Here is a 27,832-nt window from a genome sequence, read left to right as displayed (position 1 = left end):
GAGGATCACTTGAACACAGGAGTTCAATACCAGCTTGAAAAACATAGTGAGACCCCATCTGTATTTGTAAAATGTAAAAATAAAAATTAAAAAAAAAAAGCTATCTACAATTAATATGAGTCAAAGATACCTATCCACTATGAAACCTTTGAATTGTTAAGTAGGTTAACTAGTGATTCTGGGGTAGGGTCAGAATTTTCATCTTTTACATTATATACTTTTTTCCTTTCTTTCTCTTTTTTTCGAGACAGGGTCTCACTCTGTTGCCCCAGCTAGAGTACAGTGACATGATCATAGCTCACTGTAACCTCAACCTCCTGGGCTGGAGTAATCTTCCCACCTCAGCCTCCCAAGCAGCTAGGACTACAGGTATGTGCCACAGCACACTCAAGTAATTTAAAAAAATTTTTGTAGAGATGCGGGTCTCACTATGTTGACTAGCCTGGCTTTTATACGTTAAAATCATTTAAATTCCTTATAATGAGTACATATTACTTTTGTAATTTGAAAAATGCATATTTCTATATGATTGAAGAGGTTAAAGGAAAACCTACAGGCCAGGTGCAGTAGCTCATGTCTTTAATCTCAGAACTTTAGGAGGACGAGACTGGAGGACCACTTGAGATCAAGAGTTCGAGACCAGCCTGGGCAACATAATGAGACCTTGCCTCTACTAAAAATAACAAAAATTAGCTGGGGATGGTGGTGTGCGCTGTAGTTCCAGCTACTGGGGAGACTGAGGTGGGAAGATGACTTAAGCCTGGAAGATTAAGACTGCAGTGAGCTATGATCATACCACTGCACTACGGCCTGGGTGACAGAGTGAGACTCTGTCTCAAAAAAAAAAGGAAGACAGACCAACCTACAGTCCAAATGTTGAATTGGAAATACTGACATGGACTTAGGATATACTTCCTTTAAAAACAAACAAAAAAATACCTTATTTTCTATAGAAAACTCCAAGAAGCAATGACCAACACACTAAGCAAATGAGTACCTCTTGCACCCAGATTGTGGTCTCTAAACATCATTTCCCCATAAAAGGAACCAGGATTTGGGGGACAATGTCTGATCCATGTTCAGAAATGAAAATGTAAAAGATGATCTTCGATCATCTTGTCAGACCAGAAAGCAAGGAAGCTATTAAAGACTAACAGGATCACATCCAAACGACATAGGAGCCAACTCGAAGAGGTTCATTTGCCAAAGATGAGACAATGAGACATTAATAACGATAAAACTAAAATTGGCCAGGCGCAGTGGCTCATGCCTGTAACCCCAGCATTTTGGGAGGCCCAACACAGGTGGATCACCTGAGGTTGGGAGTTTGAAACCAGCCTGACCAACATGGTGAAACCCCATCTCTACTAAAAATACAAAATTAGCCAGGTGTGGTGGCAGGTGCCTGTAATCCCAGCTACTCGGGAGGCTGAGGCAGGAGCATCGCTTAAACGCAGGAGGCAGAGGCTGCAGTGAGCCGAGATTGCACCACTGCACTCTAGCCTGGGCAACAAGAGGGAAACTCCGTCTCAAAGAAAAAACAGGCCGGGCACGGTGGCTCAAGCCTGTAATCCCAGCACTTTGGGAGGCCGAGACAGGCAGATCACGAGGTCAGGAGATCGAGACCATCCTGGCTAACATGGTGAAACCCCGTCTCTACTAAAAAATACAAAAAACTAGCCGGGCGACATGGCGGGCGCCTGTAGTCCCAGCTGCTTGGGAGGCTGAGGCAGGAGAATGGCGTAAACCCAGGAGGCGGAGCTTGCAGTGAGCTGAGACCTGGCCACTGCACTCCAGCCTGGGCGGCAGAGCGAGACTCCGTCTCAAAAAAAAAAAAAAAAAAAAAGAAAAGAAAAAACAAAAAAAAACTGAAATTGGCTTAAACACATTAAATATATTTAAATTGAAGAGTCTATTATTGAATTGAATGACTGTTTTTTAAAAACACATCAGTCAACTTTAGAAGAGGTTAGTAAACAAACTATTTTGAAAATGGTCATAACTGTTAATTAAAAGACTTAAGCATTTGTCTTCTCTGTCCTATACAAATTGTACCTCAGAGAAACCGAATAAGCGATGAGGGGAGTATCTTTTATAAAAAAGTACTGCAGCTAAAAAAAATTTTTAAATGATAGAATTTGAGTATCACCATTTATAATCTCTAATGAAGTTCAATGAAGTAAGGGATCTAGGCAATGATTATCAATGGCTGCTGACATCATAAAAAGGAGATTAATAGACATCACATGCCCTTGATGGAAGTATACAACACTGTATAAAGTATGCTAACCAAAAATATTGAATCTGAACCTGATCATGTAGATATAACTACCAATTTGAAGAAAATATGGGAGACAGAGAACATGTTAAATGACACCACAATAATGTCAATCAATTAATCCAGCCAACTGTGGGAAACTCTACTAGACAGATGACCCAATTTCTTTAATACATAAACTACGAAGGAAAATAAGTGAGGGAAAGTATTTTAGAAAAAGAGATGTGAGGGTGGGCACAGTGGCCTGTAATCCCATCACTTTGGGAGGCCAAGGAAGGTGGATCGCTTGAGATCAGAAGTCTGAGACCAGTCTGGCCAACATGGTGAAACCCCATCTCTACTAAAAACACAAAAATTGGCCAGGCGTGGTGGCGGGCATCTGTAATCCCAGCTACTCTGGAAGCTGAGGCAGGAGAATCGCTTGAACCCGGGAGGTAGAGGTTGCAGTGAGCCAAGATCTTGCCACTGCACTCCAGCCTGGGCAAGAGAGCAAGACTCCATCTCAAGAAAAAAAAAAGAAAAATTAGAAGATACTAAATATGCACTGACCAACTGCAACAGACTTTATTTGGATCCTATTTTAAACATATAAGCTACTAAAAAATCATGATACGATCAATGAAACACCAGATATTTAATATTAAGGAATTGTTATTTTAGATGGGCAATTGGTTTTTTAAAGTCCTTATTTTTGTGTATTTTTTTTTTGTTTTCTTTTTTAGAGAAAAGGGTCTCGCTCTGTTACCCAGGCTAGAGTGCAGTTTTAAAATCATACCTCACTGCAGCCTTCAACTCCTGGGCTCGAACAGTCCTCTCAGCTCAGCCTCCCACATAGCTGGGGACTACAGGTGTGTGCCACGACATCCAGCTAATTTTTTGTTTTTCTGTCTCACTCTTGTTGCCCAGACTGGAGTGCAGTCGTGCAAACTCAGCTAACTACAACCTCTGCCTCCCAGGTTCAAGCCATTCTCCTGCCTCAACCTCCCGAGTAGTTTAAATTACAGGCATTCGCCACCACGCCCAGCTAGTTATTATTATTTTAGGTAGAAACGGGGTTTCACCACGTTGTTGGTCAAGCTGGTCTCGAACTCCTAACCTCAAATGATCCTCCCACCTCAGCTTCCCAAAGTGCTGGCATTACAGATGTGAGTCACCATGCCTGGCCTAATTTTTAAAGTGTTTGTAGAGATGGGGTCTCACTATATTGCTCAGTCTGGTCTTGAACCCCTGACCTCAAGTGGTCCTCCCACTTCAGACTCCCAAAGTGCCAGGATTATAGGCATGAGCCACTGTACCCGGCCAAGTCCTCACTTTTTTAGATACATGCTGATATATTTATAGACGAAATAACATATCAAGGATTTGTTTCAAAATAATCAATAAGAGGCCGGGCATGGTGGCTCGTGTCTGTAATCCCAGCACTTTGAGAGGCCAAGACAGGCGGATTGCTTAAGCTCAGGAGTTCGAGACCAGCCTGGGCAACACGGTAAACCCTTGTCTCTATTTAAAAACAAAAAAAATAAAATAAAATAAAATAAGGGAGGTAGTAGGAATATAGACGAAACAAAATCAACCATGGGCAGATAATTGCATATGGACATGCATTATACCACTCTTGATGCTTTTGAATACATATGAAATTTTCCGTAGTAAAATGTTTCATAACAGAGCAAATCCCAAAAAAGAAAAATACATATATTTGAAATATGACTGATGAGAGTTCCACCCTCATGAGGGGATTAATGCTATTATCGAGGGAGTTAGTTACCTCAGGAGTAGATTACTGATTAAAAGGATGAGTTTACCTTGAAAAAAAAAATATGACGACCGAAATGAATTTTGTATACTAATCTTTAAAGCCTAGTTCAATTTCTACTTCTTCCATGAAGCCTTTCTATATTGATTTCTCTCTTCTTTTGTATCTATTTGTACTGAGCAATTGACTTAATTAAATTATACTGCATTCTGTTTACATCACAGGATCTAATCCATTATATCCTGATCATTAATTGTTCATTTTTTATCTCCACAGCTAGCCAGTCAGTAAGGTTCTTTAATACACACAAGCCCTAAAATGATTACTAAGCCTCCTAATGATCCCAAGTACCTTATCTGACACTCAAGTTGTCTCAAAAAACCTTGGGACCTATGGAAAAATACCGTATTCTTCTTTGTCACCCCAAGAGCCACTCTGCACTAAAATTAAGTTTTTACTCTAGTAAAACATACAATATTATGTTCTTCAAATTTTACACAGATCACACCAAAACACTGCCTCTAGCCACTTAAGGCAAGCTAATACACACCAGCTTTCCTTCTCCCAGAGTTCAAATGAGCATATTTATACTCTGTCACAGAAAAAGAATTATATACTACTAGATTTAAATAGAAGTTCTGTTAACTAACTGATAGAGTGAAGTTATTTTATAAAAACTACAGCTGAGAGGTGGGGCAAAAAAAAATTGGCTGCAATACACAGAGAGCCTACCAAAGGAAAAGTCACAAAACCCAGGAAAAAAAGAAATCACTACCTAACTGAAGACCAATTAAGACCACCTGATCTACTGAAGTATATCCAAGCTTCAGAGATGACATATAGCCCCTTTATCCCTTTTGTAAAAAGTGTTAAGATAATTGGTTTGTTCCTCCAATTATAAAAATAAATATTCTTTATAAAAAAAATAAGCTAAAGGAAAACAAAAATTTACCCCATAACCCCCTTCATAACTTTTTTTGTCTCAGTAAGTTCTTTGAAGACAGCTCATTTTTCCAAAGAAAATATGTCCCTCACTTCTAAAACTGATGTAGGAAGCCCCAGAAGGAAGGAAAGAAAAGAAAAAAAGCACATGGGCTTAAATCAATGAGAGAATATGTAGATTTGTTTTTCAATTTTCTTTTACACTTACCATTTGTATAAATCTAGGGTCAGAATAACCACACATTTCCATTTTTATGAATTATATTTGTTGGTTAATAAATGTTTTGCATTTTTTTCTACTGTCCCTAAAATTTCTTGCTATAGTAGCAACAAGATCCTACTTTTCCAAATACCAAATCAGGTGGTAAACATATCATATTCACTCTGTATGTGTAATCTTACTCTATTTTAACTTATTTTTTATTTAAATGAATTACTCAACATAACCATTCCTTTTATCTGCCATTTCTTGTGTTGAGGCTCTACCAACTATTAATACATCAAGAGATCTTCACATTACCAAGGAAGCAGTATAACCTTAAAAAAAAAAAAAAAAAAGAAACTTTACCTTTCATGGACAGCTAAATGTACATGGAATTACTAAGGTTCTCCTCAAAGTATCCTACATAAACTCTAGTCTGAATTCACATACATGCAAAAACAATTCCAGCATCATAAAATTCTCCCACAAGCACCCAAGTGTAAGGCTCACCTGATCTCAAGTTCAAATGTATTGCCTCATCTATCCAGGTGAATTGTTAAGAATTATATTTAATGGCCAGGCACAATGGTTCACACCTATAATTCCAACACTTTGAGAAGCTGACGCAGGAGTATCACTTGAGGCCAGGAGTTTGAGACCAGCCTGGGCAACATGGCAAGACCCTGTCTCTGCACAAAAATTTAAAAATTAGCCAGGCATGGTGTGTGTGCCTATAGTCTCAGGTATATGGGAGGATGAGGCGGGAGGATGAGGCAGAAGGGTCGCTTGAGCCAAGGAGGTTGAAGCTGTGGTGAGCCATGATGGCACCACTGTACAGCCTGAATGACAGAGCAAGACCCTGTCTCTAAATAAATAAAAAGAAACTCTATTTATCAAGTATAATTTGGAGAGACACTAGGGAAAAAAACAGTGGATTTCAATTCTACAGGAGAGCTCTACATGGTTCTAAATTTGGCCAACTAACAGAAATAATGGGAAAGCATACAATCTTAATATCTGCAATTTATGTTACCAGGCAGCTCCTTCCTTAAGTAATCTTAGAGCAATCATTCACATAAAACAAAAGAATATATAAGCCACACAATTAACTGATAAGTTAGTAAGTTAATTAAAATACCAGCTAAAATGTCTGAAAATGACCACCTTCCCCCACCAAAACAACATTTTATACTTCCTAAAGGTTCCTAAAGGTTCTTAGTATATGCAATAATACGCAGAATTTTTGTGTTTTTTTGAGACAGCATCTCACTCTGTTACCCAGGCCAGATGGAGTGCAGTGGTGCGATCTTGGCTCACTGCAACCTCAGCCTCCAGGGTTTAAGCAATTCTCCTGCCTCAGCCTCCTAAGTAGCTGGGATTATAAGTGTCCACCATCACACTTAGCTAATTTTTGTATTTTCAGTAGAGACCATGTTCGCCAAGCTGGTCTCAAACTCCTGACCTCAAGAGATCGACCTGCCTGCCTCAGCCTCCCAAACTGCTGGGATTATAGGCATGAGCCTCGGCCTAATATGCAGAATTGTAACTATTTCAAAAGAACATGTTGCTAACACATCATCACCTTCTCCGCATCTTATTTATATGTTTCCACATCAAAGGAATATGTAGATATATTTAATGGGTTTCACCTTCAGTGCAAAATATTTTTGTGGATAAGACTGACATGTCTTGTTTCATGTAGAGTCCCAGAGCAGTACGTTCTCAAGCTGTTGAATCAGAAGTGATTTTGGTATACCAGATCCCAATTCCAAGGCTAATCCTATTTTAGACTTTCTAAAACATGAGACCTCATCAAGAACCATAAAACGATGCTCCAACAGAAATGTTCAATACATTCAACACCCTGATATGGTTAGGCTTTGGATCCCCACCCAAATATCATCGTGAATTGTAATACCCAGGTGTTGAAGGAGAGACCTAGTGGGAGGTGACTGGATCATAGGAGTGGTTTCCCCCACGCTGTTCTTGTGACAGTCAGTGAGTTCTCACAAGAGCTGATGGTTTTATAACGGGCTCTTCCTCTTTTGTTTCCCTCACATGCTCTCTCACCGGCTGCCATGTAAGACATGCCTGCTTTTTCTTCCACCATAATCTTAAGTTTCCTGAAGCCTGTCCGGCCATTCAAAACTGTGAGTCAATTAAACCTCTTTTCTTTATAAATTACCCAGTCTCGGGCATTTCTTTATAACAGTGTGAGAACAGACAAAAACACATCCTAACTTCATATGAGTTCTAGATTGCATTCACAGATCAATATGTAAAATACACATGCAGATGAATGCAAGATGCAAGTTCAAAACACAAAGCACTGGCCGGGTGCGGTGGCTCACGCCTGTAATCCCAGCACTTTGGGAGGCCAAGGGGGGGGAAATTACTTGAGATCAGGAGTTCAAGACTAGCCTGACTAACATGGCGAAACCCTGTCCCTACTAAAAATACAAAAAAATTAGCCAAGCATGGTGGCATGCACCTGTAATCCCAGCTACTTGGGAGGCTGAGGTGGGAGAATCACCTGAACCTGAGAGGCAGAGGCTGCAGTGAGCCAAGATCACACTAGTGCACTCCAGCCTGGGCAAGAGAGTGAGATTCTGTCTCAAAGAAAAAATTAAACACACAAAACCCACAAAGTATTAAAGGCCTGGGTTGAGAAGATTCCCTACCTAAGAATATTTTAATTCAGACAGCAGAAGATACAAAGAGGGAAACAACTCTTAAGTGACTACAGCCTGGATTACCTGAGCATAAGAGGGATACGAAAATGTATTTTTGGTCAGGCGCAGTGGCTCACACCTGTAATCCCAGCACTTTGGGAGGCTGAGGTGGGCAGATCACAAGGTCAGGAGTCCGAGACCAGCCTGGCCAACATGGTGAAACCCCGTCTCTACTAAAAACACACACAAAAAATTAGCCAGGCGTGGTGGCAAGTGCCTGTAGTCCAGCTACTCAGGAGGCTGACGCAGGGGAATTGCTTGAACCCGGAAGGCGGAGGTTGCAGTGAGCCAAGATCATGCCATTGCACTCCAGCCTGGACGACAGAGCGAGACTCCATCTCAAAAAAAAAAAAAAAGAAGAAAGAAAAAGAAAACTAGGCCGGGCGCGGTGGCTCAAGCCTGTAATCCCAGCACTTTGGGAGGCCGAGGCGGGCGGATCACAAGGTCAGGAGATTGAGACCATCCTGGCTAACACGGTAAAACCCCGTCTCTACTAAAAAGTACAAAAAACTAGCCGGGCGAGGTGGCGGGCGCCTATAGTCCCAGCTACTTGGGAGGCTGAGACAGGAGAATGGCGTGAACCCAGGAGGCGGAGCTTGCAGTGAGCTGAGATCCGGCCACTGCACTCCAGCTTGGGCCACACAGCGAGACTCCGTCTCAAAAAAAAAAAAAAAGAAAACTTATGTCACCACCAAATTAGGGGAAAAAAAGCAGTACAACGCCAATCTTCTGTGCAATATCCCATTTCCCATGGCAAGTCACCATAACTACTTATAAATCACTTCATTATGTGAAATAATTCAGGTTAAGGCTAGGCAAGGTAGCTCACGCCTGCACTCCCAACACTTTGGGATGCTGAGGTGGGAAGATCGCTTGAGCCCATGAGTTCAAGGCCAGCTGGGCCAATACACTGCAACTTTCTATTTAAAAACAAAAAACAAAACAAAACAAAAAGGCTGGGCAAGGTGGCTCATGCCTGTAATCCCAGCACTTTGGGAGGCCGAGGCGGGCGGATCACAAGGTCAGGAGATCGAGACCATCCTGGCTAACACGGTAAAACCCCGTCTCTACTAAAAAGTACAAAAAACTAGCCGGGCGAGGTGGCGGGCGCCTATAGTCCCAGCTACTTGGGAGGCTGAGACAGGAGAATGGCGTGAACCCAGGAGGCGGAGCTTGCAGTGAGCTGAGATCCGGCCACTGCACTCCAGCTTGGGCCACAGAGCGAGACTCCGTCTCAAAAAAAAAAAAAAGAAAACTTATGTCACCACCAAATTAGGGGAAAAAAAGCAGTACAACGCCAATCTTCTGTGCAATATCCCATTTCCCATGGCAAGTCACCATAACTACTTATAAATCACTTCATTATGTGAAATAATTCAGGTTAAGGCTAGGCAAGGTAGCTCACGCCTGCACTCCCAACACTTTGGGATGCTGAGGTGGGAAGATCGCTTGAGCCCATGAGTTCAAGGCCAGCTGGGCCAATACACTGCAACTTTCTATTTAAAAACAAAAAACAAAACAAAACAAAAAGGCTGGGCAAGGTGGCTCATGCCTGTAATCCCAGCACTTCGGGAGGCCGAGGTGGGCAGATCGCTTGAGGTCAAGAGATCAAGACCAGTCTGACCAACATGGTAAAACCCCTTCTCTACTAAAAATACAAAAATTAGCCAGGCGTGGTAGTGAGCACCTATAATCCCAGCTACTCAGGAAGCTGAAGCAGGAGAATCACTTGAACTCAGGAAGTGGAGGTGGCAGTGAGCCGAGATCGCACCACTGCACTCCAGCCTGGGTGACAGAGCAAGACTCCATCTCAAGGGGAAAAAAAAAAACTCAGATACTTTATTGCTCAAGCACATTTGGGAAGCCACAGAGAGTCTTAGATCTGTAATCCACTTTTTTTTTTTGAGATGGAGTCTCACTCTGTCACCTAGGCTGGAGTGCAGTGACGTAGTCTCAGCTCACTGCAACTTCCACCTCCCGAGTTCAAGTGATTATCCTGCCTCAGCCTCCCGAGTAGCTGAGATTACAGGCACATACAGGCACCACACCCAATCAAATTTTTTTATATTTTTAGTAGAGACGGGGTTTCACCACGTTGGTCAGGCTGGTCTTGAACTCCTGACCTCAAATGATCCACGCATCTCAGCCTCCCAGAGTGCTGGGATCACAGGCGTGAGACACCGCGCCCGGCCCACTCTACCTTTTTTTACTACAAATAACTAATTTCATAAAAATAACAAAGAATAGGCCACTTCCGCCTCCCGAGTTCAAGTGATTGTCCTGCCTCAGCCTCCCGAGTAGCTGAGATTACAGGCACATACAGGCACGCAACACCATACCCAATCAAATTTTTTTGTATTTTTAGTAGAGATGGGGTTTCACCATGTTGGTCAGGCTGGTCTTGAACTCCTGACCTCAAATGATCCACGCATCTCAGCCTCCCAGAGTGCTGGGATCACAGGCGTGAGACACCGCGCCTGGCCCACTCTACCTTTTTTTACTACAAATAACTAATCTCATAAAAATAACAAAGAATATGCCAGGCGCAGTGGCTCACGCCTGTAATCCCAGCACTCTGGGAGGCCAAGGCAAGCTGATCACCTGACGTCAGGAGTTCAAGACCAGCCTGGCCAACATGGTGAAATCCCATCTCTACGAAAAATACAATAATTAGTCTAGCCGAGCGTGGTGATGCACACCCGTCATCCTAGCTACTGGGGAGGCTGAGGCACGAGAATCGCTTGAACCCAGGAGGCGAAGTTGCAGTGAGCTGAGATCACATCACTGCACTCCAGTCTGGGCAAAGAGAAAGACTCCATCTCAAAAACAAAACAAAACAAAACAAAACAAAACAAAAAAAAAAACAAAGAAAGAATCAAGAATGAGAAGCAGGCTGGGTGCGGTGTCTTATACCTGTAATCCCAGCACTTTGGGTGGCCGAGGCAGGCAGATCAGCTGAGGTCAGGAGTTCGAGATCAGCCTGGTCAACATGGCAAAACTCTGTCTCTACTAAAAATACAAAAATTAGCTGGGGATGGTGGCAAGCACTTGTAACCCCAGCTACTTGGCAGTCTGAGGCAGGAGAATCACTTGTACCCAGTAGGCGGAGGTTGCAGTGAGCCGACATCATAACACTGCACTCCAGCCTTGGTGACAAGAGCGAAACTCTGTCAAAAAAAAAAAAAATACAAAAGAAAAGAATGAGAGGCAATTTCTCTTTATAGGAACCATTCCCCATTAAAGGAATCAGGATTCCTTACAGAAACAACTGATTCCAGGTCTGGGGCAAGTAAAATACAAAGTGAGCACAGAACCCCTTGTTGTGCCAGAGTGTAAGGAAGTGCTCAAAATATGATAGAGATATGTCAAAAGAACAAAGCAGCCAGCTTGAAGGGGCTCCCTCAAGCCCCTCTGAATCAAAGTTAGGACAATTTTTGTATTTCTAATAATAAGTATTACTGGTACTTTTAATACCAACAGCAATGGACTGTAACTTGTTGAATTTTTTTAAACTGTCAAATCTATAGTTATCCTCAAAAACGTAAGGGAGGAGAAAAGCTCTTCTCTTTAGAACAATACCAGCCATAAATGCAGAGGGAATGAGAGAATGTGAAAATCAACATATTCAAAGCACCAGTGGTGCTCGCTTCCACAGCACATATACTAAAATAGGACTGATACAGAGAAGATTTAGCATGGTCCCTGACCAAGGATAACATGCACATTCATGAAGCATTCTATTAAAAAAGGAAAAAAGAAACCACTAATGTAACAACAGATTCAGACAAGGATCATCAATGGATGCTAATGTCACTGGGTAAAAGGTTGTGGAGGAAAAGAGACCCAAAATCTTAAAAGTATCATCCCACAGCTGTTTCTTAATTACAAAGGAAAAGGATCCAACATCACAAGGCCAGGAGTGAAAAAGAAAAAAAAAAAGTGGAAAGATTCCTTTACAATGAAGAAATCTAGCAGATATCAATTTAACGAAGTGATCAAAGTTATCATCAATAATGAGACAAAGTGACATTATGTGCACACCAACATCACCTGGCTAGTATTCTTGCCAAGTATATTTGACTTGAATCTAATCATGACAAATTCAAACTGTACAATATTCTTCAAAACAACCGGCCTGGACACCTCAAAAATATTAATGACACGAAAAACAAAACAAAAAAAAACAGAAGAGAACTGCTCTAGGTTAAAAGAGACTACAAACATACAACGATTAAATACAACACATGTTCCTTGAAGGAATCCAGGATTGTGGGGGTAAGGTGTAAACCATGTTGAGATAACTGAAGAAATATGGACTGTTTATAACATTATTATATCACTGTAAAATATTTTGAATGTGATAGTGAACTTAATAATGGTATTATGGAAAACACCATTGTTCTCAGGTGATATATGCTTAAGAAATTATGGAGTGAGGTGTCCTGATGTCTGTAATTTATTTCCTAATACGTGAATAAAAATTCCTAATATACAGTAACACAAAAAACTGTGTGTGTGCTATGCGTGCAGGGAGGTAGGAGAGAGAGGAGAGAGAAAAAGTGAGAGGGAGAGGAAGAGAGAGGAAGGGAGAGAGCAAACATACAAATGTGGCAAAATATTATCAATTGGTAAACACAGGTAAATGTCCTACCGCTGTCCACTGCATCATTTCTCCACCTTTCCTATAGGTTTGAAATTCTTCCAAATAAAATGTTGGAGCCAAAAAGAACAAGAAGAAACATTAACCAAAATACTTGACTGCCCAACACAAACTTGCCATGTCCTAAAAGGTAATTTGAGATGAGGGTTAAAAGCACAGACTTCAGGCCAGGCACTATGGCTCAAGCCTATAATCTTAACACTCTGAGAGAATGAGGAGGGCTGGCTGACTGAGCCCCAGGAGTTCAAGACCAGCCTGGGCAACATGATGAAACCCTGTCTCTACTAAAAATACAAAAAAATTAGCCGGCAATGGTGGTGCATGCCTGTAGTCCCAGCTACTCCAAAGGGTGAGGCAGGAAAATCACTTGAATCTGAGAGGCAGAGGCTGCAGTGAGCCGAGATTGCGCCACTGCACTCCAGCCTGGGCAACACAGTGAGACATTGTCTCCAAAAAAAAAAGCCGGCCGGGCGTGGTGACTCCCGTTTGTAATCCCAGCACTTTGGGAGGCCAAAGAGGGCAGATCATGAGGTCAGGAGATCGAGACAAGCCTGGCCAACATGGTGAAACCCCATCTCTACTAAAAATACAAAAATTAGCCAGGCGTGGTGGTGGGCGCCTGTAGTCCCAGCTACTCGGAAGGCTGAGGCAGGAGAACTGCTTGAACCCAGGAGGCAGAGGTTGCAGTGAGCCGAGATTGTGCCATGGCACTCCAGCCTGGGCGACACATTGAGACTTGGTCTCAACAACAACAACAAAAAAAGCCGCCAGGCGCGGTGGCTCAAGCCTGTAATCCCAGCACTTTGGGAGGCTGAGACGGGCGGATCACGAGGTCAGGAGATCAAGATCATCCTGGCTAACACGGTGAAACCCCGTCTCTACTGAAAAATACCAAAAAAAAAAAAAATCTAGCCGGGCGAGGTGGCGGGCGCCTGTAGTCCCAGCTACTCCAGAGGCTGAGGCAGGAGAATGGCGTAAACCCGGGAGGCGGAGCTTGCAGTGAGCTGAGATCCGGCCACTGCACTCCAGCCCCAGGGACAGAGCGAGACTCCGTCTCAAAAAAAAAAAAAAAAAAAAAGAACCTAGGTAATCCCAGTACTTTGGGAGGACAAGGTGGGTGGATCACCTTAGGTCAGGAGTTTGAGACCAGCCTGACCAACACGGTAAAACCCCATCTCTACTAAAAATACAAAATTAGGCCTGTAATCCCAGCTACTTGGGACGCTGAGGCAGGAGAATCGACTGAGCCCAGGAGCCAGATGTTGCAGTGAGTGTAGATCCCACCACTGCACTCCAGCCTGGGCTACAGGGCGAAATTCCATCTCAAAAAAAAAAAAAAAAAAAACACATAGACTTCCACATCAAACTGGGTTTATATCCTGGCCACATGATGATGGTCATAAATCTAACCTAACTTCCCTAAGCCTCACTGTGAAATGGGGATAATACAATACTATTCCATGAGGATTATTATTCTGAGGATTAAATGATCTAATGTATAATTTGTTACTATACTCCCATGATATTATCACATTATGTGTTCTTGTTTTGTGTGTCTTGGCAGCTTACAGGTAATTGTGTCAAAATTTTTGCCAAATACATCCAAAATCAAAGAATTATAATGCATTCTATCGAAGGATCAATAAAAGTCCGTCCTCCATTGGCACAAATAAGTGAGAATTAACATTCTCTAAAGAATATAGCATATGAGGCCAGGCGCGGTGGCTCAAGCCTGTAATCCCAGCACTTTGGGAGGCCGAGACGGGCGGATCACGAGGTCAGGAGATCGAGACCATCCTGGCTGACATGGTGAAACCTCGTCTCTACTAAAAAATTACAAAAAAACTAGCCGGGCGAGGTGGCGGGCGCCTGTAGTCCCAGCTACTCGGGAGGCTGAGGCAGGAGAATGGCGTAAATCCCGGAGGTGGAGTTTGCAGTGAGCTGAGATCCGGCCACTGCACTCCAGCCCGGGCGACAGAGCGAGACTCCGTCTCAAAAAAAAAAAAAAAAGAATATAGCATATGATAGGAAATGTAGCTTATCAGCTTATGTTTGCTCCTTCCTCAAAAAATTACTGGGTTACCTGTCAGGAATGGGCATAGGCTACGTTGGTCCCAAAAATGTCAGTCTTAACATTAAAATCCAATGCCATCAAGCCAGGAGTGTCCCTAAAATTCTGGTATTTCCTGGGGTTCCATGTCAGCTCTCCTATCACTTTCTTAAGTTTGCCCTGGGTAGCCCTGTTTCCTAACACGGATTAAATCTTCTTGTGGAGAGTACTTCCAGATCTAAATACCCCTGCCTCTCTCTAGCACTCCAGATCCACTTAGACAACTAGCTGCTAGACATTTCCAAAAGTGAACTCTCTACCAACATTTCCTCTAATCCCAAACTTACCCTTTTCTTATCTCAGAAAGCAACACCACCCAGTTCGACCAAGACACAAACCTGAGCGTCATCCATCCACGATTCCTCCCCTCTTCCCACATTTAAACAATCTCCAAATTCTGGAACCATCTCGCATTCATCTGCTCTTCTCAGCTCTGTTTCCTCTCCTCCATTCTCGTTACTTCTGAGCAGAGCATTTAGTTAACCGGGCAAGGCCTCCAGAGCTTTATGTTGCCTTCAGCAGAGCAACTAACAATGTTGCCAACAGTGGTTGCGCTGGCTGCCCTGTTGGTCTTTGTCCTTGAACAACTAAAAGTCTTTAGCCTATCTTTGATGGACGTGTAGCGACAGTGGAAGGGAAACTAATTGTTTCAAGCTACTGAGATACAGACTGTTTTTTACCCAGCACACTCTAGGCTACCCTGATTTCGATTTTTTTTTTTTTTTTTTTGGTAAACGGAGTCTCTGTGGTCCAGGCTGGACTACAGTGGTGTGATCTCAGCTCACTGCAACCTCCGCCTCATGGGTTCAAGTGATTCTCCTGCCTCAGCCTCCCCAGTAGCTGGGATTACAGGCACCCACTACCACGCCCAGTTAATTCTTTTGTGTGTATTTTTGGTAGAGATGGGGTTTCACCATATTGGCCATGTTGGTCTCAAATTCTGACCTCAGGTGATCTGCTCGCCTCAACCTCCCAAAGTGCTGGGATAACAGGCATGAGCCACTACACCCGGTCTCAGTTATACAGACTACAACAGCCTCCTAACCAGTGTCACTCCCTCTACTCTAAGTACTCTTTCAAATTGCTGCCAGTTTCCTTTGTGAAATACAAAATAATCATTTCATTTCTCTGATTAAAAATCTTCAGAGGCTCACCTTTGCCTCAAAATATTCCAAATTCCTTAATATAGCTTGTAAAGCCCACCATAAAATCAGGCCCTAAATATATTCTTCTCTTCAGCCATTCAAAATACTGCCCCATATATAGCATCCATATTCTCCTTTCCTTCTTTTTTTTTTTTTTTGAGATGGAGTCTTGCTCTGTCGCCCAAGCTGGAGTACAGTGATGCGGTCTCGGCTCACTACAACCTCCACCTCCAGGGTTCAAGCAATTCTTGTGCCTCAGCCTCCCCAGCAGCTAGGATTACAGGCAAGCACCACCATGCCTGGCTAATTTTTTGTATTTTTAGTTGAGACAGGGTTTTATCACGTTGGCCAGACTAGTCTTGAACTCCTGACCTCATGATCCGCCCGCCTCGGTCTCCCAAAGTGCTGGGATTACAGGCATGAGCCACCGTATCTGGCCATCTTTTTCTTTTTTTAGAGACAGGGTCTCACTGTTAACCAGCCTGGGGTACAGTGGTACAATCACAGCTCACTGCAACCTCAAACTCCTGGGCTCAAGTGATTCTCCCACCTGTCTCTCAAGTAGCTGGGACAAAAGGTGCATGCCACCACATCCAGCTAATTGCTTTAACTTCTGGTAGAGATGGGGGTCTCACAGTGTTGCCCAGATTACTTTCAAACTCCTGACATGATGTAATTCTCCTGCCTTGACCTCCCAAAGCACTAAGATTACAGGTGTAAGCCACCATGCCCAGCCTCATACCATATTCTTTAATACCTCTAGGTTTTGCCCAGGCTATTATATCTGCTTGAAATGCTCTCCCACCCTTACACTACCCCATGGTATCTTTGTCTGCCTAGCCATACAAGTACCCTCAGCAGCTATCCCTCCCACTCTCTCAACAGCTATTCAAATTTGCCTCTCTTCTCAAGGCCCCTATTCAACCAACCTGCCTTACTCTAAGATATCAGCTCCCTGACTCATAAAAGTAAGTCTCCTACATCACAAGTAATATAAAGGTCATAAGCCAGAAACTGTCAAATTCCTTTGTTTAGATACCAAACATTTCTCCCCACCCCTTTCCTGACCTTTTCCTTCTCTTAAGGGATAATAATTCTACCCCTGCTTTAGATTGCATCTTCTCTACAGGCTCAAGAACTTCATTCTGTTATCACAACTCTGTATTGTCTTGCTCATTCTCCTGTACATATAAATATGCCACTTTCTTGCACATTCCTTCTAATTACTGTCTTCTCTCTCCATCTCTTTGCAGTTATCTTGAAAGACAAAGTTTGTTTTTTCTCTCCTCCCATTTATTCCTCAAAATGTCCTCATCATTCTAGTGATCCTGATCTCACTGAAGACACCAATGACTTGACTGCCAAATCCAATGAGTTATTTTCTGTCCTTACCATACTTGGTCTTTCTACCACCTCTGATACTACTGCCTTCCTCCTCCTTGAAACTCCTCCTAGTTCTCATTACACACACTTCACTGGTTTTCCTTCTTTTTTTTTTTTTTTAATAGAGATGAGGTCTCATTATGTTGCCCAGGATGGTCTCAAATTCCTGGCCTCAAGTAATACTCTCGCCTAGGCCCATAGTACTGGGATTACAGACATGAGCCACTGCACCCAGTCTTTACTAGTTTTCCATCTACCTTTAGGCCTCCTCAGATTTCTTCTGGGGCGCCACTTCCACCAGCCACACCTTTAACTACCAGTGTTCTCCAAGTCCTCTCCTCAGCCTGCAGCTCTTCAGTCTCAACATGCCTCTTAGCTGACCCAAACTCATCACTTCAACTACAACATATATACTACTATACTACTGACTCCCAAATCTCTCTCCAGTCCCAACTTCTCTACCTCTGGACTGGTATATCCAACTACCTAGCAGGCGTTTCCACATGGTTCCACAGGTACCTCAAATTCAACCATTCCAAAACCAAACATCTCATTTTTTATTCCCAAACATGCATCTTCCTGTATTCCCTAAATTATAAATGGAAGTCACTATCCACCCTAGCATGGAACCCAGAAAACTAGAAGTCATCCTTCTCATTACCACTATTATCCTCTCTTGCTCTGTAGCTTTGTCAATCACGCATGCACACATCTCCATGTCTAACAGGTTCTGTCTTTTTTTTTTTCTCTGAGAGAGTTTTGCTCTTGTTACCCAGGCTGGGGTGCAATGGTGGGATCTCTGCTCACGGCAAACTCCGACTCCCTGGTTCAAGCATTTCTCCTGTCTCAGCCTTCCCAATAGCTGGGATTATAGGCATGCGCCACCACACGCAGCTCATTTTGTATTTTTAGTAGAGATGGGGTTTCTCCATGTTGGTCAAGCTGGTCTCCAACTCCTGACCTCAGGTGATCCGCCCGACTCAGCCTCCCAAAGTGCTGGGATTACAGGCATAAGCGACCACACCCGGTTCTTTTTTTTTTTTTTTTAAGACAGGGTCATCCCTTCTCTGCCTTTTGGCTAAGATCAAGCATAGTAAAAGACAGGGTCTCACTCTATTGCCCAGGCTGGAGTGCAGTGTGGTGGATTGTGGCTTACTGCAGCCTTGACTCCCAGGTTTAGGTGATCCTCCCACCTCAGCCTCCCAAATAGCTGGGACTACAGGTGTGCGCCACCAGGCCCAGCTAATTTTTCTTATATTTCTTTAGAGATAGGCTCTCACAGGCCGGGCGCGGTGGCTCAAGCCTGTAATCCCAGCACTTTGGGAGGCCGAGACGGGCGGATCACGAGGTCAGGAGTTCGAGACCATCCTGGCTAACACGGTGAAACCCCGTCTCTACTAAAAAATACAAAAAAAGCTAGCCGAGCGAGGTGGCTGGCGCCTGTAGTCCCAGCTACTTGGGAGGCTGAGGCAGGAGAATGGTGTAAACCCGGGAGGCGGAGCTTGCCGTGAGCTGAGATCCGGCCACTGCACTCCAGCCTGGGCCGCAGAGCGAGACTCCGTCTCAAAAAAAAAAAAAAAAAAAGAGATAGGCTCTCACTAAGTTGCCCCAGGCTGGTCTCAAACTGGGTCCAAGAGATCCTCCCACCTCAGCCTCCTAAAGTGCTGGGATTATAGGTGTGAGCCACCACACCCAGCCTGACTATCTATTAAATATCTAAGGGTGGCTCATGCCTGTAATCCCAGCACTCTGGGAGGCTGAGGCGGGAGGATCACGAAGTCAGGAGACCAGCCTGACCAACATGGTGAAACCCCATCTCTACTAAAAATACAAAAATAAGTCAGGCATGGTGGCACATGGATTACAGAATCCTAGCTACTCAGGAGGCTGAGGCAGGACAATCACTTGAACCCGGGAGGTGGAGGCTGCAGTGAGCTGAGATCATGCCACTGCACTCCAGCCTCGGCGACAGACCAAAACTCTGTCTCAAAAATAAAAAAATTGCCGGGCGCGGTGGCTCAAGCCTGTAATCCCAGCACTTTGGGAGGCCGAGGCGGGTGGATCACGAGGTCAGGAGATCGAGACCCTCCTGGCTAAGACGGTGAAACCCCGTCTCTACTAAAAAAATACAAAAAAAAACTAGCCGGGCGAGGTGGCGGGCGCCTGTAGTCCCAGCTACTCGGAGGCTGAGGCGGGAGAATGGCGGGAACCCGGGAGGCAGAGCTTGCAGTGAGCTGAGATCGCGCCACTGCACTCCAGCCTGGGCGACACAGCGAAACTCCGTCTCAAAAAAAAAAAAAAATTAAAAATTTAAAATTAAAATAAAATAAATAAATAAAACAAATATGCCTGCTCTTCTGAAGCTTGCTTTTTTTTTTTTTTTTTTGAGACAGCGTCTCGGTCTATTGCCCAGGCTGGAGTGCAGCGGCACAATCTCGGCTCACTGCAACCTCCGCCTCCCAGGTTCAAGACGTTCTCCTGCCTCAGCCTCCCGAGTAGCTGGGACTACAGGCATGTGCCACCACACCCAGCTAATTTTTGTATTTTTAGTAGAGACGGGGTTTCACTATGTTGGCCTGGCTGGTCTCGAACTTCTAACCTCAGGTGATGTCCTAGCCTTGGCCTCCCAAAGTACTGGGATTAGAGGCGTGAGTCACTGCGCCTGACCCTGAAGCTTACTTTCTACTGGGGGAGATTAAAATATGTTATAGGTTGAGCCGGGCGCGGTGGCTCAAGCCTGTAATCTCAGCACTTTGGGAGGCCGAGACGGGCGGATCACGAGGTCAGGAGATCGAGACCATCCTGGCTAACATGGTGAAACCCCATCTCTACTAAAAAATACAAAAAAAAACTAGCCGGGCGACATGGCGGGCGCCTGTAGTCCCAGCTGCTTGGGAGGCTGAGGCAGGAGAATGGCGTAAACCCAGGAGGCGGAGCTTGCAGTGAGCTGAGACCCGGCCACTGCACTCCAGCCTGGGCGGCAGAGCAAGACTCCGTCTCAAAAAAAAAAAAAAAAAAAAATATGTTATAGGTTGATAAGGATTGAGGTGGAAAATAAAGCAGAAAAGGGGGATAGGAAGTTATGTAAATGTATATGCAGGAGGGGCTTTGCCATCCAGATAGCCAAGGGAATATCACTGTTAAGAGTGACATTTGGGCTGGGCGCGGTGGCTCACGCCTGTAATCTCAGCACTTTGGGAGGCCGAGACACGCAGGTCACGAGGTCAGGAGATCGAGACCATCCTGGCTAACACGGTGAAACCCCATCTCTACTAAAAATACCAAACAATTAGCCGGGTGCAGTGGCGGGCGCCTGGAGTCCCAGCTACACGGGAGGCTGAAGCAGGAGAATGGCGTGAACCTGGGAGGCAGAGCTTGCAGTGAGTGGAGATCGCGCCACTGCACTCCAGCCTGGGCGACAGAGCAAGACTCCGTCTCAAACACAAAAAAAAGACATTTGGTAAGCTGGGCGTGGTGGCTCACGCCTGTAATCCCAGCACTTTGGGAGGCCAACGCAGACAGATCACGAGGTCAGGAGATCGGGACCATCCTGGCTAACACAGTGAAACCCCATCTCTACTAAAAATACAAAAAAAAATTAGCCGGGCGTGGTGGCAGGCGCCTGTAGTCCCAGTTACGCGGATGGGTGAGGCAGGAAAATGGTGTAAACCCAGGAGGCGGAGGCTGCAGTGAGCTATCGCGCCACCGCACTCCAGCTATGCAACAGGAGTGAGACTCTGTCTCAAAAAAAAAAAAAGAAAAGAGTGACATTTCGGCAGGGCGCAGTGGCTCACACTTGTAATCCCTACACTTTGGGAGGTGGAGGTGGGTGGATCACTTGAGGTCAGAAGTTCAAGACCAGCCTGGCCAACATATAGTGAAACCCTATATCTACTAAAAATACAAAACAATTAGCCATGCATGGTGGTGGGCACCTGTAATCCCAGCTCGGGGGGCTGAGGCAGGACAGTCGCTTGGACCCAGGGGGTAGAAGTTGCAGTGAGCCGAGATCATGCCACTGCACTCCAGCCTGAGCGACAGAGCAAGACTTCCATCTCAAAAAAAAAAAAAGAGTAAAATTTGAGTAAAGACCTGAAGGAGGTGAGGGGACAGACAGGCTAGGCTCTTATGCAGCTTTATAAGAGAAAGGTAATTCAGGAAGAGGGAACAAGAGCATAGACCCTGAGGCAGAAGTATGCCTAGTGTGCTCAAGGAACAACCAGAGGCCAGTGTGCATGTTAGGGGGAAAGAGTGCCACAGATCTAGAGCTTTAAAGTTAAGACTGGTTTGGCTGGGCGTGGTGGCTCACGCCTATAATCCCAGCACTTTGGGAGGCCAAGGTGGGCGGATCATGAGGTCAAGCGATAGAGACCATCCTGGCTAACACAGTGAAACCCCGTCCGTCTCTACTAAAAATACAAAACATTAATCGGGTGTGGTAGGGGGTGCCTGTAGTCCCAGCTACTAAGGAGGCTGAGGTAGAATGGCGTTAACCTGAGAGGGGGAGCTTGCAGTGAGCCGAGATTGCACCACTGCACTCCAGACTGGGCGACAGAGGGAGAACAGAACCAAAAAAAAAAAAAACAAAAGTAACATTAGTTTTCATTTTGAAAGAGAAAGGAAGCCATCTCCTCTCTTAATTTTCTATTAAAAAATATTAGGCATGCTTTTTTTTTTTTTTTGAGACAGAGTCTCGCTCTGTCACTCAGGCTGGAGTAGAGTGGCACAATCTTGGCTCACTGCAACCTCCGCCTCCCAGGTTCAAGTGCTTCTCCCGCCTCAGTCTGCCAAGAAGCTGAGATTAAAGATTCCACCACACCTCGCTACTTTTTGTATTTTTAGTAGAGACAGGGTTCCAGCATGTTGACCAGGCTGGTCTCAAACTCTTGACCTCAGGTGATCCACCTGCCTTGGTCTCCCAAAGTGCTGGGATTACAGGCGTGAGCCACCAAATCCAGCCAGTCAGGCATGCTATTTGTCAAATTTTTTAAAACCTTTACATTGTAAAGCTCTGCCAAGAGCAATGGCTCACGCCTGTAATTCCAGTGCATTTGGGAGGCTGAGGCCAGAGGAGTTCAAGACCAGCCTGGGCAACACAGCAAGATCCCATCTCTACGGAAAAAAAATTGTGAAGCTCTACTAATCATATAATGGACACAAAGACAACTGGAACTGCCACTCTGAAATTTAACTTGTTAAGAGTTCATCAGGCCTTCAAGAAAAAAGTTATCTTTTCTCTCAACTCTCTGGAGAACAGCAACAGGATGAGAAAAATACAACTAAAAACTGAACTGAATTAATCTAACAGGCCACTTTTCAGCACTATTTAAACTTTTTGTCTTTCCTGGCGCAGTGGCTCACGCCTACCACTTTAGGAGGCGTGTGGCAGGTGGATCACTTGAGCTCAGGAGTTCCAGACCAGCCTGGGAAACAAGGTGAAACCCCGTCTCCACAAAAATCAGCCAGGAGTGGTGGCTCACGCCTGTACTCCCAGCCACTTGGGGGACTGAGGTAGGAGAATCACTTGAAGCCAGGAGGCAGAGGTTGCACTGAGCCAAGAAGGAACCACTACATTCTATCCTAGGTGACAGACTGAGACCCTGTCTCAGAAAAAATACAACTTTTTGTCTTGCTACCCCAGCATCAAAAAGGGGCTGGGGGTGTGGTGGGGGAATATTGGTGGAAGAAAACGGAAAAAAAAAAAAGGCATTAGGAAGAAGAGCCACAAATAATTCAACTGCAAATCTATCTAAAAATACAAGAAAATGCTAGGAATTTGTGATATTCCTGAAATGAAACCTGTCACTTTCCTCCTTCCTTGAGTCTCCACGTGGCTTATGCGCATCAGACAGGACTCAGACTTCTCAGTCTTAGCTATCCATTTGAACAACATATGTACAAGGATATTCACCTAACTGGGATCTGAATTTAAACTTTTCCACTTTCTTCCGTTTTAACGCAGTTCTGGGATCGTTATTCGGTCACTTCTCATCATTATCCAATAAAAATTCACTCTAAGTAAGTATTCCTGGTAGTTCAGAGACTAATGGCCACAAATGTTTAAAGATGTTAGCTCTACAGGAAAACGAATCAAAGCGTTTTCAGGGGCTCAAGTAAGTTATGAGCTTAGTGTAGGCCCCAGTTTTAAGCTATAGAAACATATCCCTGTATGTGCCAACTCAAATCCCCGTCCCTGTGATAAACCTGGACACCAGGATAATTTTAAACACTTCTACACCTCTCCGTCCTATTTTTCCATGCTCCAAGCTCGAAGGAAAACCGCCACCCAAGAAACACACGGAGCTAGCCACCCCGAAGCACTACAAGGGCACAACAGTTTTTAGGTGCCCCCGCAAAGGCCACAGGTGGCGCCATCCCCCTGCCCCCGCACCGCTGCCCTCCGCCCCGCGCCCCCCCCCCGACCCCGCTTCTCTCCAGCTGCGCACACTTGGAACACTCCTTCCCGGGGCCATCCGACCCTGACCCATCGCCCCCAGGACCGGCTGCCCGGCGCGGGGAACCCAGGCCGCGGGGCCTCCTCGCGCCCGTCCGCGCGGCCGCCACGCCCCCTCCCCACAGGCCGTCCGGGCCGCCCGCCCCCTCGGCCGGGAGGTGGCCTCACCTCGCACGGGCCGTAGCGGGGAGGGCGCCCACGTCTCCGCCCGCCGCCCGGGCCCACGGCCGCTCGGCTGCGGCTCGGCCCCGACGGCCGGCGGCGGCGCGCTTCTAGGGGCGGGCTCTTCTCGGCCGGGGCTTCCCCGGGGCCGAGGGCTGGGAAACAGGGGGGACTGGGGCGGGGGAGGGGAAAGGGGCTTGGGAAGGAGGGGGGAGAGGGGAAGAAAAGGGGGGAACCAAACCCGGAAAGGGAGAAAAAGGGGGAGGGGAAATCAGAAGGGGAAGAAAAGCCCAGAGTCCGCCCCCCGCTGCGGCCTGCGCGCTACGTCACTACGTCCGGCGTTGTCGTCACCGCGTCCTGCGTTCGGTCTGTCCCTGCTTCCTGGCTGCCCGCGTGCGCCTCAGCAGCCCTGCGGGGCCTACCGCCTGCTGCACGCACTCCCGCGGGCGCGCGCGCACTCGCACTCGCTCGCGCCTCCGCGTTACCTGTGTCAGGACACCAATCCGGAGCCACTGGGAGCCTCGGTCCTCCTTAAACCCATCAAGTCTGTCAGATAGAATACCCTGGATTTCAGTGTAATATTAATAGTGATCATCCTAAAGTAATTTCAATTTACAGAGCACTTTCAAAACAGCCTTTCACTTAGGGCAGTAACACCTGTACCAAAGAACGTGCACTCGGTATTCGTTGTACACATGGATAACTATAATTCAGCAGGTAAATGTCCATTTTACAGATGAAAAAACCTGACCTAGGAGGAACTCAGTCTGTCCTATTAAGATCACATTCTTACCATCCTCCCTTCTCTAAGATACAGTTCTCAAAAATCATCTTAAGGCCGGGCGCGGTGGCTCACGCCTGTAATCCCAGCACTTTGGGAGACCGAGGCGGGTGGATCACGAGTCAGGAGATCGTAGACCATCCTGGCTAAAACGGTGAAACCCCGTCTCTACTAAAAATACAAAAAAATTAACCGCCTGTGGTGGCGGGCGCCTGTAGTCCCAGTTACTCGGGACGCTGAGGCAGGAGAATGGTGTCAACCCAGGAGGCGGAGCTTGCAGTGAGCCAAGATCGCGCCACTGCACTCCAGCCTGGGCGACAGAGCGAGACTCTGTCTCAAAAAAAAAAAATCTTAAATTTTCAACCTTCCCCGTTTTGTCCATTCTAGGCAGAATCAATTTAGTTATTGATTATGTGTGTGTGGATAATTTACTAACCGAACTCCCTCAAAAAAGCAATGTAGTCTTTTGTAGAATTCGACCATTAGATAGGTACCTTGCCACAGGAACTGTGGTAGGCAAAAAAAAGTCAAATAATTATAGTACAATTTAAGTGCTATAATAGAAAGGTTTCAATGTGCTATGGAAATACAGGGAACAACAATTCATTCTTAGAGGTAAAAGAGGTTGAGTAAGTTACAGAGAAACTACAGGTGAAATTCCAGCTAATCTTGAGACTATAAATAGTTCACTGGAGAGGTAAGACTGGAGATTCCAGCAAAGTCATAGAGGCATGAAGTTCATCTTTCCTTCAAGGATGAGCAAGTTCCAGGTTAGTTGGCCTGTTTTTTTTGTTTGTTTTGTTTTGTTTTTGTTTTCGTTTTTGTTTTTGTTTTTGAGATAGGGTCTCACTTTGTCACCCAGGCAGATAGAGTGCAGTGGTGCAATGTCGGCTCACTGCAACCTCCACCTCCCAGGTTCAACCTCCACCTCCCTTGCCTCAGCCTCCCGAGTAGCTGGGACTACAGGCGCTCACCACCACGCCCAGCTAATTTTTGTATTTTTAGTAGAGACGGGGTTTTGTCATGTTGGCCAGGCTGGTCTTGAACTCCTGGCCTCAGGTGATCCACCCGCCTCGGCCTCCCAAAGTGCTGGGATTACAGGTGTGAGCCACCTCGCCCAGCCCTCTCGCCTGGTCATTACTGCCTCCTGCCCCCAAATTCTCTCAACCCTCTGGAGAACAGCAACGGGGGAAGAAAAATACAACTAAAACTGAGCTGAACTAATCTAACCTGCCACTATTCACCATGATTTAAACTTTTTGTCTTGGCCAGGTGCAGTGGTTCACACCTAGCACTTTGGGAGGCCAAGGCAGGAGGATCGTTTGAGCTCAGGAGTTCCAGATCAGGCAGTGATGACCAGGAGGAAATAATAGCTAATATTTGTATTATGTGTATGTAAGTACAATATACAATGTGTAGCATTCTAGATCTACTGTTACTATCAAATCCTCAATACAGCAGGTACTATTATTATACCTGTTTTATAGATGAGGAAACCTGAGGCACAATAATTAAACCAAAGTACCAGATTTATTTTTATTTATTTTTTTTTTTGAGATGGAGTCTTGCTCTGTCACCCAGGCTGGAGTGCAGTTGCATGATCTTGGCTCACTGCAACCTCTTCCTCCCGGGTTCAAGTGATTCTCCTGCCTCAGCCTCTCAGGTAGCTGGGACTACAGGCATGTGCCACCACGCCCGGCTAATTTTTTTTATGTTTTTTTATTTTTTTATTTTTTGGTACTTTTAGTACAGATGGGGTTTCACCAGGCTGGCCAGGCTGGTCTCAAACTCCTGACCGCAAGTGAGCCGCCCACCTCAGCCTCCCAAAGTGCTGGAATTACAGACGTGATCCACCACGCCCCGCCTACAAGCATGTTTTAAGGGCAAAAAAGAAGGGGACAGGGAGTGGGCTGATACAAAGTTGTCGGGTAATCTTGTTGGTTTACAGAAATAACATTGATTAGTGATTGGCTATACATTGTTAAGCTATAGGATCTAGGTTATAGTGTCCAGTGCAGCATTATTAGGTTAATTTATAGTTACTTGTGGCAATTGCTTGCTATTGCCACATTGCCAATTGCTTGCTATTGCCACATTGCCAATTGCTTGATGCTATTCATCAAGAGGTGAATACATAGCTCAAAAGCAGGGAGTAGGACATGATTGCCATCTCATTTTATTTATTTATTTATTTATTTTGAGAACTCACTCGTGAGTTCAAATGATTTGCCCACTTTGGCCTCCTAAAATGCTGAGATTACAGGCTTGAGCCACCGTGCCTGGTCTGCTGTCTCATTTTAATGTCTCTCTGAGCCTGATCATTTTAAAAGACTTGCATTTCCCAGATTAAAATTGTTTTCTTTTCTCAGTGCTGTGACACAGAATGAAAGCCTGAAATGTTTCTGAGACAAGTACAAGAACTGAAGAACAATAACCAAGAACACCTGGCTTTAAAACCTATACTCCTGGCCGGGCACGGTGGCTCATGCCTGTAATCTCAGCACTTTGGGAGGCCCGAGGCGGGTGGATCACGAGGTCAGGAGTTTGAGACCAGCCTGACCAACATGGTGAAACCCCGTCTTTACTAAAAATACAAAAATTAACTGGGAGTGGTGGTGCACACCTGTAATCCCAGCTACTCAGGAGCCTGAGGCAGGAGAACTGCTTGAACCCAGGAGGTGGAGGTTGCAGTGAGCCAAAATTACGCCACTGCACTCCACCCTGGGCGATAGAGCGAGACTCCGTCTCAAAAAAAAAAAAAAAAAAAATCTCAAAACTTCTTTTCCAAGACAGATAAAAACCCCAAAGAGTGAGCAAATTTGGAACACAAGGCCTTTGCCTATCTTAACAGTTCCCTCTGAGAGCATCAAAGACATGGCTAGAACACTGTGCCTCCCTTCCCTTACCCTTCAGACTTCATGGTTTTGAGACTTCTTGGGCAAAACTCAACCAAGGCTAACAAACAAGGCTGATTTGAGAACCCCAGGGAGGGAGGATGGAGGGATGGGGATGGGCTTTGAGAAACACTAGGCAAAAAAGAATGCAACTCTCAATTGTTCATGCATGACAGTGAGCTAAAGTGCCTTGCCAATGACCCCTTCTTCTTTGAGAGTCTCCCTTTAACATTCTTTCCCAAAACCTGTGATCTGTGCCTTTCCCCCATCCCCAGGATTCCCAGCAAGGGTAGTGATCTAAGGAGGAATTTAATCTCTCACCTTTGTCCCCAG

At 45.2% G+C, this 27,832-nt stretch overlaps 1 protein-coding gene and 1 non-coding gene across 3 annotated transcripts in view; one reads left to right on the top strand and one right to left on the bottom strand.

Annotated features, from left to right (window-relative positions):
• R3HDM2 (R3H domain containing 2) overlaps window positions 1-24,047 on the bottom strand; it is a 189,561-nt gene extending 165,514 nt beyond the window's left edge. For both annotated transcript variants that reach the window (XM_033221566.1, XM_033221565.1), the window contains exon 1: window positions 23,831-24,047. The gene's annotated coding sequence lies outside the window, so the exon portion shown is untranslated. The remainder of the gene's footprint in view (window positions 1-23,830) is intronic.
• On the top strand, window positions 11,550-11,657 carry LOC117091174. The gene has a single exon (XR_004440292.1). It is a non-coding gene; the product is annotated as a U6 spliceosomal RNA (small nuclear RNA).
• Window positions 24,048-27,832: the final 3,785 nt, after the last annotated feature.

This window comes from Trachypithecus francoisi, unplaced genomic scaffold, assembly GCF_009764315.1.
Source record: "Trachypithecus francoisi isolate TF-2019V2 unplaced genomic scaffold, Tfra_2.0 Lachesis_group11, whole genome shotgun sequence".
Classification (NCBI taxonomy): domain Eukaryota; kingdom Metazoa; phylum Chordata; class Mammalia; order Primates; family Cercopithecidae; genus Trachypithecus; species Trachypithecus francoisi.
Note: the sequence above shows the minus strand (reverse complement) of the source record. Positions and strands in the feature narration are given on the sequence as shown.